Source organism: Elephantulus edwardii, unplaced genomic scaffold (assembly GCF_000299155.1).
Source record: "Elephantulus edwardii isolate Elephantulus edwardi_28Jun2011 unplaced genomic scaffold, EleEdw1.0 scaffold00056, whole genome shotgun sequence".
NCBI lineage: Eukaryota > Metazoa > Chordata > Mammalia > Macroscelidea > Macroscelididae > Elephantulus > Elephantulus edwardii.
The window spans coordinates 17,880,219-17,893,057 of record NW_006399806.1 but is presented as its reverse complement, the minus strand read 5'-3'; the positions used below and the strand labels follow the sequence as shown (position 1 = coordinate 17,893,057).

The window sequence follows — 12,839 nt, the reverse complement described above, 5'->3', positions numbered from 1 at the left end:
TGATCGTTGAGATCCCTGAAATCTCTCACACATTTGAATAGAAATTTCTGAGATTTTAACAATGGCCTAAGTTTTCAAAGATAAGAATTAGAACCAATAGATACAGCGAAGAGAAAGTTCAGGACTCTAGATCTTTCCTCCTTGGATAGGACATAGGTTAATCACTGGGCTGCTAAATGTGAGATTGGGAGTTCAAAAGCACCCAGCATCTCCTCTGGAAAAAAAGACCCAGCAGTCTGCTCCTGAGAAGACTGTAGCCCGGGAAACCACATGGAGTAGTTCTCCTCTGTCACTGTGGGTCACTAAGAGACAGAAATAAGAAACATTCATTTGTAAGCCTATATATAGGGGAGCTCTGATGGCCTAGTGGTAAGAAGCTGGCTTTAATCCTGAAGGCACATAGCTCGAATCCACCAGCTGCTCTGTGGCAGGAGGATGGAAAGTGTTCTCCCCTGTGATTTATTGCCTCTGAAAAGCTGCTGGAGGGTCAGCTATGGGTGAGTTCTGACTTTATGTCACACAATAACAGCAGTAGGGAGAGTAGAGAGCTGTGGTGGTGTAGTCTGTAGGGTATTGTGCTGTTAATTCTAAGTCTGTACCTCCACGGCAGTTTGAACCCACCAGTGGCTGCATGGGAGGAAGATAGGCAATCTCCTCCTCTCCCATTTACAACCTCAGAAGCTCAACAGAGGATCAGCTGTGATACACAGCAGTGAATTTGCATTTATACAGGCAGACAGGCATTAAAACCAGATATGAACTGATGAAAGGAGCTACACTCAGAACCATACGTAGATCTGGTAGATGATTTTTCTACATGCAGATTGTTATTGTGTACTGTCGAGTTGAAATCAACACAGAACTGACCCTCCAAGAGACTTTCAGGGGCAGTAAATTGTAGGAGGAAATTTCCCATCTTTCATGGAGCTGCTGATGAATTCGAACCACATACCTTTGGGTTGGCAGTGCAGCTTTTGCCACTAAGTCACCAGGGCACCCTACACTCATGTTTGTTTGTGCTATTAATACACACATGTGAAGAGCAGAGCCAGCAGGGACAAAGTTGCATACAACTAGTTAGGTACAACTGCTGAGGTCTCCAGGGCTAGAACAAAGAAGAAGGAAGAAGAACAAAAAGAAACAACTCATTAAAAGGACTAATGGGTCATGCAAATCTCAACCTCTGTGATTCTGACATCAAGAAAGCTAGAAGGTTTCACGACTACTGATGACTTTTTCAACATGGCCCATAGTAGAAGATCCTAGATAGAACAGATGAGACTGTGGAACAAAACAATAATAACAACAATAGCCCAAACCAATAAAATACAAACAAAAAAAAATGGCTAAACTCATCAATCTGGTAGAAATTGGTAAAACTATAGGCTTCAGTAGCTCTTTGAATCTGGAACAAAAGTTGCCCCTTTGCTCAACTTGCAGTCAAACAATAGAAAAGCCTATAGGAATGTTAGCATCAGGGAAGCTCTTTGTCTTTTTTTTTTTAAAGGTATACTTATGTTTATTGCAGCACTACTCACAATAGCAAGGAGATTTCCAACCCAAGTACCCATTAACAAAAGAGTGGACAGAGGAACTGTGGTACCTTCAAACATTGGAATAGTTTGTAGTGTTAAATGATGAATTTGTGAAACTCTAGACAACATGAACGTGTCTAGACATTATTGTGCTGAGTGAATTTACTCAGTCACAAAAGGACAAATATGAGCATTACGGTTGGGATGTGGAGAGCAGAAACAGAATAGACAGACAATAGACACTGTAGCAGATTGGAGAAAAGGAAGATCAACCTGAAAAAGAATGGACAAATGGACAATTTGTGTATTACAGTTAACACTTTGAAATAGAACATGCATAACTGATTCAACTGGAAGGGGAAAATGGAGAAAAGAGGAGGTTTGGGGGACTGTTATGAATACAAATTTGTTTTTAAAAAAGAAATTTTCTAAAAAGTAAAATAAACTTAAAATGCTAGGTTAAATGTATTTTCAATTTTTTTCTTCAGTAAGATTGGAATTTTTTTATTAAATACATTTTTATTTTATACTGGTTTGCTTACAAAGTTCATATACATTGTTTTTCACACTATCTTCATTCACATGAGTTTCATACAATTATTCCCACTCATTATATTTTATAAAATAATCAACATTGAAATATTTCCACTATACCCTTTTTTTCAGATCCCTGCTGCATCTTTCCCATTTCCTTTTATCATCCTTCCCTTCACCCATCAAATTGCATGACTTTATTATTTCCCCCATACCCATCCTCATCCCTCTGCTCCTAACAAGCACTTAGTCTTTAGAACAACTGACCACGTAAGATCAAAAGGGCAGCATATTCCCAGGGCTAAAGCTCCAATGGCAAGAAGAGGTAAGAGAAAAGGATTAATGGAAAGGACCATCACAAGGATGAAATGGGAAGAGTTCCATTACTTTGCCTATATTGTAATTAATGCCATAAGAAGTTGTGTAGATGAATGGTTGAATGGAAAATCAATTAGCATTATACACTAATTGAAATCACAACTAATACTCAACAATGACACCAAACAACTTGAGGGGCAATCATGATCAACAATTGAAAGGATTTGTTCAAAATTGTATTTGAGTTTTGTAAATAAACTAGGAGAAGAAAAAACAATACAAAAAAGAAAAAGGAAGAAACCAACAACAATGGATAGTAACAGTAGCTCAGAACCACCCAGCATTGGTCAGGCAGATAAAAGCAAAGTAAAGATGAGAGAGAATCTTCGGAGCATGCGCTCAAAAGGTCGGTGGCTGTGATAGGTTGGAAACCAATTGATCTATGCAACTGGTGCGTGATGATCTTTTACTGATGGTCAGTCATGGTGGGTCGTGACCTTGAATGGCTGAATCAAACCAAAGCGTGGAGCATCGGTTCCTCAGTGAGTCAACATCTCTCTCCTCCTGGTCTCCAAAGAGACAAAACTTGCTGCTATCTTGTGATCTTTAGCAGGCAAAGCTGACACACTACAGATAAATTCCTGAGGAATGGAACCTAAGTTCTCACCCAAACACATCTAGAGCCAGCCCTGTGTGTGGACTTCAGTGTGTGGGATGATTTATGACATGTATTGTTTCCACACGCAGTTGCAGTGCTAATCCAAAGGATTTGAATTTCTGTTGATTTGAATCCACTGGAGACTCCATGGGAGAAAGCTGGGCGGTCTCCTCTGTGTGGTTTATAGCCGCTGAAAACCCATGCAGCTCTGACAGCTTAGTGGTGAGGAGTCATACTGCAGCCCAAAGGCATGACGATTTGAATCCACCGTTTGGTCTGTGGGACCATAAAACGAGTAAGCTCTTTCAGTGTGATTTATTACTTCTAAAACCCGCTGCAGCTTTCTGCTGGAGAACGCTGCCGAGGAAGCATCGCAAAAGAGTTTATTCCCACCGCTGCCATGCCGAAGTCAGAGTCTCCTAAAGAGCCCGAACAGCTGCGGAAGCTATTCATCGGGGGGCTGAGCTTCGAGACAACGGATGAAAGTCTGAGGAGCCATTTTGAGCAATGGGGGACACTCACGGACTGTGTGGTAATGAGAGATCCAAATACCAAGCTCTCCAGAGGCTTTGGCTTTGTCACATACTCAACTGTGGAAGAGGTGGATGCAGCCATGAATGCAAGGCCCCACAAGGTGGATGGAAGGGTGGTGGAACCCAAGAGGGCTGTTTCCAGAGAAGATTCTCAAAGACCAGGTGCCCACTTAACTGTGAAAAAGATCTTTGTTGGTGGAATTAAAGAAGACACTGAAGAACATCACTTAAGAGATTATTTTGAGCAGAACGGGAAAATTGAAGTGATTGAAATCATGACTGACTGAGGCAGTGGCAAGAAAAGGGGCTTTGCTTTTGTAACTTTTGATGACCATGATTCTGTAGATAAAATCGTTATTCAGAAATACCATACTGTGAATGGTCACAATTGTGAAGTGAGGAAAGCCCTGTCAAAGCAAGAGATAGCCAGTGCCTCTTCCAGCCATAGAGGTCGAAGTGGTTCTGAAAACTTTGGTGGTGGCCGTGGAGGCGGTTTCGGTGGGAATGACAACTTTGGTCGAGGAGGAAACTTCAGTGGAAGAGGTGGCTTTGGTGGCAGTCGTGGTGGTGGAGGATATGGAGGCAGTGGAGATGGTTATAATGGATTTGGTAATGATGGAAGCAACTTTGGAGGTGGTGGAAGCTACAATGATTTTGGCAATTACAACAATCAGTCTTCAAATTTTGGACCCATGAAGGGAGGAAATTTTGGAGGCAGAAGCTCTGGCCCTTACAGTGGTGGTGGTCAATATTTTGCCAAACCACGAAACCAATGTGGCTATGGTAGTTCAAGTAGCAGTAGCAGCTATGGCAGTGGCAGACGGTTTTAGTAACTGCCAGGAAACAAAGCTTAGCAGGAGAGGAGAGCCAGAGAAGTGACAGGGAAGCTACAGGTTACAACAGATTTGTGAACTCAGCCAAGCACAGTGGTGGCAGGGCCTAGCTGCTACAAAGAAGACATGTTTTAGACAATACTCATGTGTATGGGCAAAAAACTCGAGGACTTTATTTGTGACTAACTGTATAACAGGTTATTTTAGTTTCTGTTCTGTGGAAAGTGTAAAGCATTCCAAAAACAAGGGTTTAAATGTAGATGGTGTTTTTGTTTTTTTTTTTTTTTTGCACCCATGCTGTTGATTGCTAAATGTAATAGTCTGATCATGACACTGAATAAATGTCTTTAAAAAAAAAACACAAAAACAAAAACCCGCTGCAGGGCCAGTTCTGAGCATTTTTTTTTTCTTTTAGTTGGTGGCTGTTATTGTTGTTAAGTGCTGTCGAGTTGTAGGCGACTCATAGATACCCTATGAACAAAAGTCCTGGACACCTATATAACTTTTGTCCTTTCTCCAGGTTCATACGGTTCCAGAGGCAAGTTATTATGGAAGTGGATGCAATTCCTGCTTCCAAGCTTGTTTTAATCAGCAAGTTCCACCAAACACTGTCCACTATGGGTAACTATTTCACATTTGACTCCTCAGTGTCACAGTGTTCGGCTTCACAGCAACCACTGGTTACCTCTTTACAGCAAGTGGACATATCAGGGTTACACAACCTAGAAGAATGTTTCACCAAAAACAATTAAAGGCAGGTCTGAAAGCCGTGGAATAGAGTCACCCACCTTTGGCTTGGGAACATTTGACTTGGGAGCATGACTTTCTGTCTGCTAGGCCAAATGCTCTCTCTCTCTATGCTGTTGTTGTTGTTAAGTGCCGTTGAGTCGTAGGCTACTCATAACAATAATTAAAACTCAGTGGAGGGTCAGAGAGGAGTCTGATTTCCTGATTGCTCCCGCCGTGTATTGACTATGGATTCCAGTAAAATAAAGTGTTTACAACTTCAGTCAAACAGTGGATAAGCTTATAAGGTGAATAATAGCACCAGGGAGGTACTTACGCCTTAATACAGGCAAACATACAAGATCAGAAGGGCAATATTCAGCCAGGGAGAAAGGTCAGAAGACAGCAGAGAGGTAGGCATTCTGACTTGAAGACAATGAGAGTTTCTATTATTTAAGCCAATTTTAATTGCATTTCTTAGACTTAAAACAAAAGCAGCTTAATTGTGAAAAGTGAGATTGGAGATTACTGGATTCATTATCATTTTCTCTGGGTCTTTAGAATTCTTTATTATTATTATTATTGTTACTAATTTTGATGAAAATTTACAGAGATTTTGGATTTTCATTCAATCATTGTTGCACTTTTCTTCGCTCTTCTCGTTGAAAAGTAAAAGAAAAATTCTTTCATTGTTATGCAATCCCTCCTCCTATGTCCACTCCACTTTGCAGCCTTGGTTCTGGACTCCTGTCATGACAATAATACCTCATCATATAATCCCTTTTAAACAATTCTCTCTCTCTCTCTCATCTGTTTCAATGCAGTATGCATAGTTTATCCCATCTTTCTCAGTCTTCCCCCCAACTCCTACATCAGTCCTATTTTACAACAGTGCCACTACATTGTTCTTAAAAATTAATTTTAAAAGATATTCTTTTTTATAAAGATTGAAGGCCACAGATGTAGATATTCTATGCTTCCTACAGATTGAGAACATGTTAGGTTCTTGCAATTTCAAAGTCGTATCCACTGATTTAACCTATTTCATTAACAAAAAACTGTTAGCTCTGTAAAAATCCAGTCTTGTCACATCTTTTAACTATCATGTGAGGGTAAGTAATTGCTTAAATGGTTTCATTTTCTAATCAGTTGTGTGGCTCTCTGCAGATAGCGTTTTATAAAATTAGAATTAAGTGACTGGTGAGATTATACCAAGATGTGATTAATAGATATTGCTGGCAGAACTCAATGAATCTTTAAATGCATTATACATAGCAAACCTCTTTGTAAAAAGAGGGGCATATTCCCAGCAAACTCATCATAACGAATGTCCCTCAACTGACTAATGCTCACCAGCATTCAACACACGAGGAGCTCTTGTTCCTGTGGGTGTGTCTGTTCTTAATTTACTGAGGTGGAGTAGAATAAGCAGCTTCTTTGGGGCCAAAATCTCAGCTTGGGTACTTAGTATCTTGGTATTATGAGCACAATGACACTAAGCCTCAATTTTCTTATCTATATAATAGGAGTAAAAAGAGAGAAAAACAAACACCTCACTAAATTGTTGTGTATCTAGAATTTGTCTGTAAAGGAAGTAATAAAGAGCCTGCCCACATCTTTTAATTAAGATTATTTTCTTCTCTTTCACTCTCTTTTAGTTTCCCTCATTCGGGGCTCTTACAGTATCATCTCTGTTATTAACTGAGAAATGTTCAGAGTAGAAGAGTAAACACAAATATGAGGGCAGTGGGAGAATGCCCACGCAGGCCTAGGTGTGTGTGATCAAGTGGTGAGGCTGGTCATCTGTGTTTACGTGGATCTGAGGCGCATCCTGGCAAGGGAGATAAGCTCTTTCTGTCTGGGGCCAGATACCATAGAGCCTGGCGAAGGTACTTGGAGAGAAATTGGGAACCGAGGAGCTTCTCTGCCCACAACTCATTGTCAGATGGAAAGATAACATAGTAAATCTTTTTTTACTTTTTTATAATAATAATAAAATATTCATAGCATAAGTTCATAATTTTGACTATTTTCAGTGTATAATCCAGTGACAGTTATCACATTCATGATATTTTGCAAAAATCACTATATGTTCCCAAAGCTTTTTCATTATCCCAAACAGAAACTTTGTCCCCACTAAATACTAACTTATTATTCTCTTTCTCCTGCCCATATTAATCATTACTTTACCTCTTTTATTTAAAGGGATCTCTGTATGGATTTGGAAACAGGAGTGGAACCAACTTCCTAATTAACATGCCTCTGGAAACTCTATGAGCTTTGAGAAATGATGATCATTATAGAAAGACTTTAGGTCTTTTGTTCATAGGGTTGCCATCAGTTGTGCTCATTTTGATGGCCATCAATAACAACAGCGAGTAGCTGAGTGTGTAAAGATTTGTGCTGCTAACTCAAAGACAGGTAGTTTGAATTCAATAGCTGCTCCACAAGAGAAAGATGAGCAATCAATCTTCTCTGGCCATTGCCAGCCTTTAGAAATCCTCTGGAGGGTCAGCTACAAGTCAGTTCTAACTCTAGTGACAAGTTGAGTTGAATTTAATTTGTGCCTTCATTTCTTTGTCTAGATACTTTATATACCAGTAAGTGAGATCATATAATAAATGCATTCCTTCCCATTATGATTTACAGCCTCAATGTAGGATTATTATGTACTAGTCCTGACTCAATGGCAGCGAAATGTGTGTGTGTGTGTGTGTGTGTGTGTGTGTGTACGCATGCGCTCACACGTGCACTTTTGTTCAGTATACTTTCAAGGTTCATTTATGTTGTGTATCAGAACTTCATTCCTTTTTTTATGATAGAATAATATTTCCATTGCCAGTTCTGCTCCTGGCAACTTCATATGTGATGGAATGGAACTTCTCTACAGTCCTTCTTGGCTGTAACACAACAATAAATCTTTATAAAAGCAGACTGGTGAGATTTCTCCCATGATGTCCCTGGGTGGGTCCAATCTTCCAGTCTTTAGGTTAGTAACTGAAAGCAAACCATTTGTACTACCTTGGAACCACAGGATTTTTGTACCTGCAGAGTACATTTAAATTTTGATCAGTAATTTACCCCACATCCCAATATCTGAATCAAAGAGCAAAGAACTGTGAAAAGGCAAATGCAGTCTTTTTGCTAAATTCTGTAACATCTTTGCAGATAGTCATGTCATGGAATTGCTGTCAAGTCAGAGATGGTTAAGAATGGCATAGGATAGGGCAAATCTCAGGTTGTCTGTTCATAGGGTCTCCATCAGTTGTATTTGACTTAACAGGACTTAACAACAACAACAACAATAACAATAACGTCATCAATATAGTTACCTTGCAGGACAGAGTAGAACTTCTCTTTGCTTGGAAAGGTGAAGGGTCAGAGAAAGAGAGGAAGACTTTCAATAAGATGGATTGACACAGCAACTGCACCATGACCTCAAGTGTGTCAGAGATGATGAGGATGGTGCAGAACAGGACAGGGTTCAGAGCTGTTATTCACTGAGTTACTGTGAGTCATACTCAACTTGACAGCACCTAACAACAACAAAAACATAGGGGCTCCAAGGCTATAAACCTTGATGAAAACAAACTACCTCAACCTTCTCCTGTGGAGCAGCTGGTGAGTTGGCGGTAAGCCAAGCTTTCTGTCAGCAGCCAGGCTGGTTTAGGTCTCCTTACATTGTGCAGACCACTGGAAAATGAATGTCATTCTTTCACATCTGAGTCTTGGTCCCACGTTCCCCCTCCATCTAAAACACACAACACACACACACACACACACACACACACGAAGCAGGAGGGCAAGGGGGAAGCACCTCTGGCATCATAAAATCTCAGAGAGTTGGTGGTGGGGGCCAACAGTCATGCTGCTTATCAGAAGCACCCAGCAACCACTGCCAACCTGAACTGGCAGAACAAGAGACCAGGTACAGAGTGAGGAACAGTCTCATCCTGGAGCAGGAGTAAGGGTCTATGTTTTCAGCAACACATGTGAATCACAACCTGGCAAACAAACTGGGTGTGACCTGTAAGCTGTTGTTCTTATTAGATGCAATTGAGTCCATGCCAGCTCATAGCAGCTCCATTTCACAAAGCAGAACTTGCACATTGGGTCTCCTGGGCTGCATTTTTTCTGGAAGAAGTTCATCAGGTCTCTTCCCATGAAGATGCTGAATGGGTTAGAACTGCTCATTGTTTGCATAGCAGCTGAGCAAGCACTTGACCATTATGCCACCAGGGCTCCTAGGCTCCTTAGTCTTTAAATGACTCTGTCATCTTTGCAGGTGTGAAGGTATTTACAAAACAGTATTTGAAAAATGTCACATGTTGTTTCTTTAAATAATTGCATGTATGAACCAATTGGATTTACTGGTTTTAGCTAACAATCAGCTGTGGACTGAATGCCTCTTATTTAAGTGAATCAGGACCTGGTGGGTGGGTCTTTGTATTTAAAAGTTGGTTGGGCGGAGGGCTGAAATCCCTCCAGCCTGGTGTTAATTGTGTTCTAAGTGGTACAGCACTGGTCTGTCAGTTTGCTGTACTGAGGTAACTTGAGGTTGCTGTGATGCTGAACACTGTGCTGCTGGTGTGTCAAATGCCATAATGGTTACCTATGGTGGACAGTGTTTGGTGAAGCTCCAGATTAAGATAGTCTTGGAAGATGAATTGGCATCCACTTCCTAAGCAACATTCCTTTGGAAATTCTGTGAACATTAGAGAAATGATGATAGTTATAGAACAGGGTTCAGGTCTTTTGCTAATAGTTATTGAGTTGTTCTCAACTCAATGACATAACAACCTGTAAGGCTGGATATTATGTGGAATCTATGGATGGTGCAAACAAATACCACCTCAGCTGCTAACTGAAAAGCTGGCAGTTTGAGTCCATGCAGAGGCACCTTGGAAGAAAAACATGGCAATCTGCTTTCCAAAAACCAACCACTACAAACCCTGCTATGTGTTGTTCTACTTTAAAACACATGTGTTTTCATATTGTTGCTGTTGTGTGCCATAGAGGTGGAACTGACTCATAGCTGACTCTCTAGTAAGTTTTTCAGAAGCAGGGAAGGATATTTCCCATTTTTCTCCCATGGAGCAGCTGGTGGATTTGAACTACATACCTTTGGATTGGCAGTGCAACTGCTTACCTGTAGAAATCAATTCATCAGGAAATAGTTGGCTACTGATTATATTATATGCCCTCAATTCTATATTGTGTATATGTGCTACAAGGGAGCTGTGGTGTCCTAGTGGTAAAAAGCTGTGCTGCCATGCAAAGACATGTGGTTCAAATTCACCTGCTCCAAAGGAAAAGATGGACGGTCTCCTCCCAAGTTATTGGACACCCCCCCCCACATACACATCCCCAAGCAGCTTAGATATTTAATATATAATATGCTCCTGAAATGGATATCTTTTATAGTGGTCTACATTTTTTCATGTCTGAAAGAAAAATTGAAATAACAATTTGTTTTATTTAGAAATGTCTCTCAGCTCCATGAGAGACAATATGAACCAGGACCCAGTGTCATACTTGGGCAATCATATTGATGCTTACCTATAAAACTCATTGTCATTAATTCAATTTCAGCTCATAATGACTCTATAGAAAAGAATACACCTGCCTCAGCATTTCCAAGGCTGCAAATCTTTACGTACGTACAGTGCCACATCTTTCTACCACTGGGTTCAAACAACTGACCTTTTAGGTTTCAGTTGAGTGTTATAACCACTGTGCTACCAAGGCTTCTTTAACTCAGCTACAAGTGCTAATAATCTCAACCAGAATTTATGGACTACTTGCTGTAGCTTAAACTCTGAGCTATATATTTGGAATAAAATATGTCATTTATCCATTTTCTTTGTATGATAGAACTCTCTGGGCTGGTTATAATTAGGTTCAGAGGGTTTTAATGACTTGCTTACATCATTTGGCTGAATTGAGCTTTAAACTCAGACCCTTACAGCTATTTATAGGTGCTCAAAGCCAATATCTTATGTTTTCTGCTTGTTTCAGGATTATATGCAGTTCTAATAAAAAGGCTGATCAACTGGCCCAAGTCTAAATCCTTGGATTAACAGCTTCAGCACTACCTGGGAACTTACTAGAAATGAAACTTCCCATGTCCACCATGCTCACTGGATCAGAATTTACATTTTAACCAGTTTCCTCAGCAATTTTTCTATACCTTCAGGCCAGGAAGCACCATACACCACATCACCCTGGCCTTCTTACTGGCCTTCCTAGTGCTGCTGTAGCACACATACCTCTGGAAGGTAGCCTTACCGAAGAAGAGGCATTTCTTTTCTCACAGGAAGCTGGAAGTTCATAGACTCGGCTGTATGGAATGTTCTTTTTCTATCAAGTCTGGTCTTTTTTCATCCTCAGTAGCGCTGCAAGTCCGTGATTCCTTGATCTTCATGTGAAGACCATTTTCCCCCTCTGTGATTGTTTGTCTTTGCATCTGTGCTGTTCCTCAGAACCAGAATCAGTTAGGTTTAGGACACACTCCACACTGATAGCACTACATTAACACAACAAAGAAACCTTACTCTCAAAGCCTTATAGCCATAGGTATGTAGTTTAAGATTCCAACAGTCTTTCTTTCTAGTGCTTTGAGTAAACATTTACACAGTAATAGGTTTCCTGTCCAGTCATTCAGATTCCTTTGCATGGCATCAGTTAAAATTACCACATCTTCACAGCACTCTTATCACTTCCTTTCTGAGGTTCTCACCTCTCTTCATCCTATCCTATTCCGCAGCTGCCTTCTGAACCCCTGGGCAAACATTTCCCTTTTGATCTTATATGACTGATTGTCAAAGTAGTGAGTATCTCTTCAGCACCACAGTTCATCTTGTAAGCATGTTTGTCTATTTTTTTTTCCCTGAAGTCAGAGATTTCATTTTACTTAGATCCACAGTCAAAATCCATGAAAAAGTAGACTGTTAGTAAAAAGATAGATTTACAGTGTGACTGCGATAATGGTGTAGGATAGAACAAGGTTGTGCTGTTTTTCATAGAGAATTTTAGAATCAGAGTTGGAACCTGAGAACAGCAACAACACTGTTTGGCTGAAAACTGAGCCATACAATTAAGGGTAGATCCAGGCTCAAAGTGGTATTAAAAACCATGGACTTTGGAGTTCCACCAGTCTCCATCAGACGAGAATCTCTAAGAAAATGTATTATGGAGGGATACAATTTAATCCATAACATTTCTCCAGGGACATTTTATATACAAACATACATTGTATATATTACATGTTGGCTTCCAGACCAATAAAGCTAATATTGTAATAAAGTAAGTCACATAACGTTTTGGTTTCCCAATTCATAAAAACCCCCAATGTTTCTATTATACTGTAGTATATCCAGTTTTGCATGATGCAAAATTTTGAAATTTGTAACAATTATAAAAATGTGTAGATGGCAGGAACATGCTGCTGGGGAGAAAATGCACTGATAAACTTGCTGGACACAGGGTTTTCACAAACCTTCAACTTGTGAAAAATGAAATATCTGAAGTGTGATAAAGTAAAGTGCAATAAAACAAGGTGTCTATGTAGCCTTTTGGTCTAAAGGGGTGGTTAGTCCACTGTCTGAGATAATCTCACAGTTTTGAAAAGAATTAGATAATGCCAAATGCATGCAATTCTTTGTCTGACTGAATTGATATGGTACCAAAACAACTTACTAAA

General features: G+C 40.1%; 1 pseudogene; it reads left to right on the top strand.

Moving 5' to 3' along the window:
- Positions 1 to 3,445: 3,445 nt before the first annotated feature.
- On the top strand, positions 3,446 to 4,408 carry LOC102869852 (annotated as a pseudogene).
- The last annotated feature ends 8,431 nt before the right edge of the window (positions 4,409 to 12,839 follow it).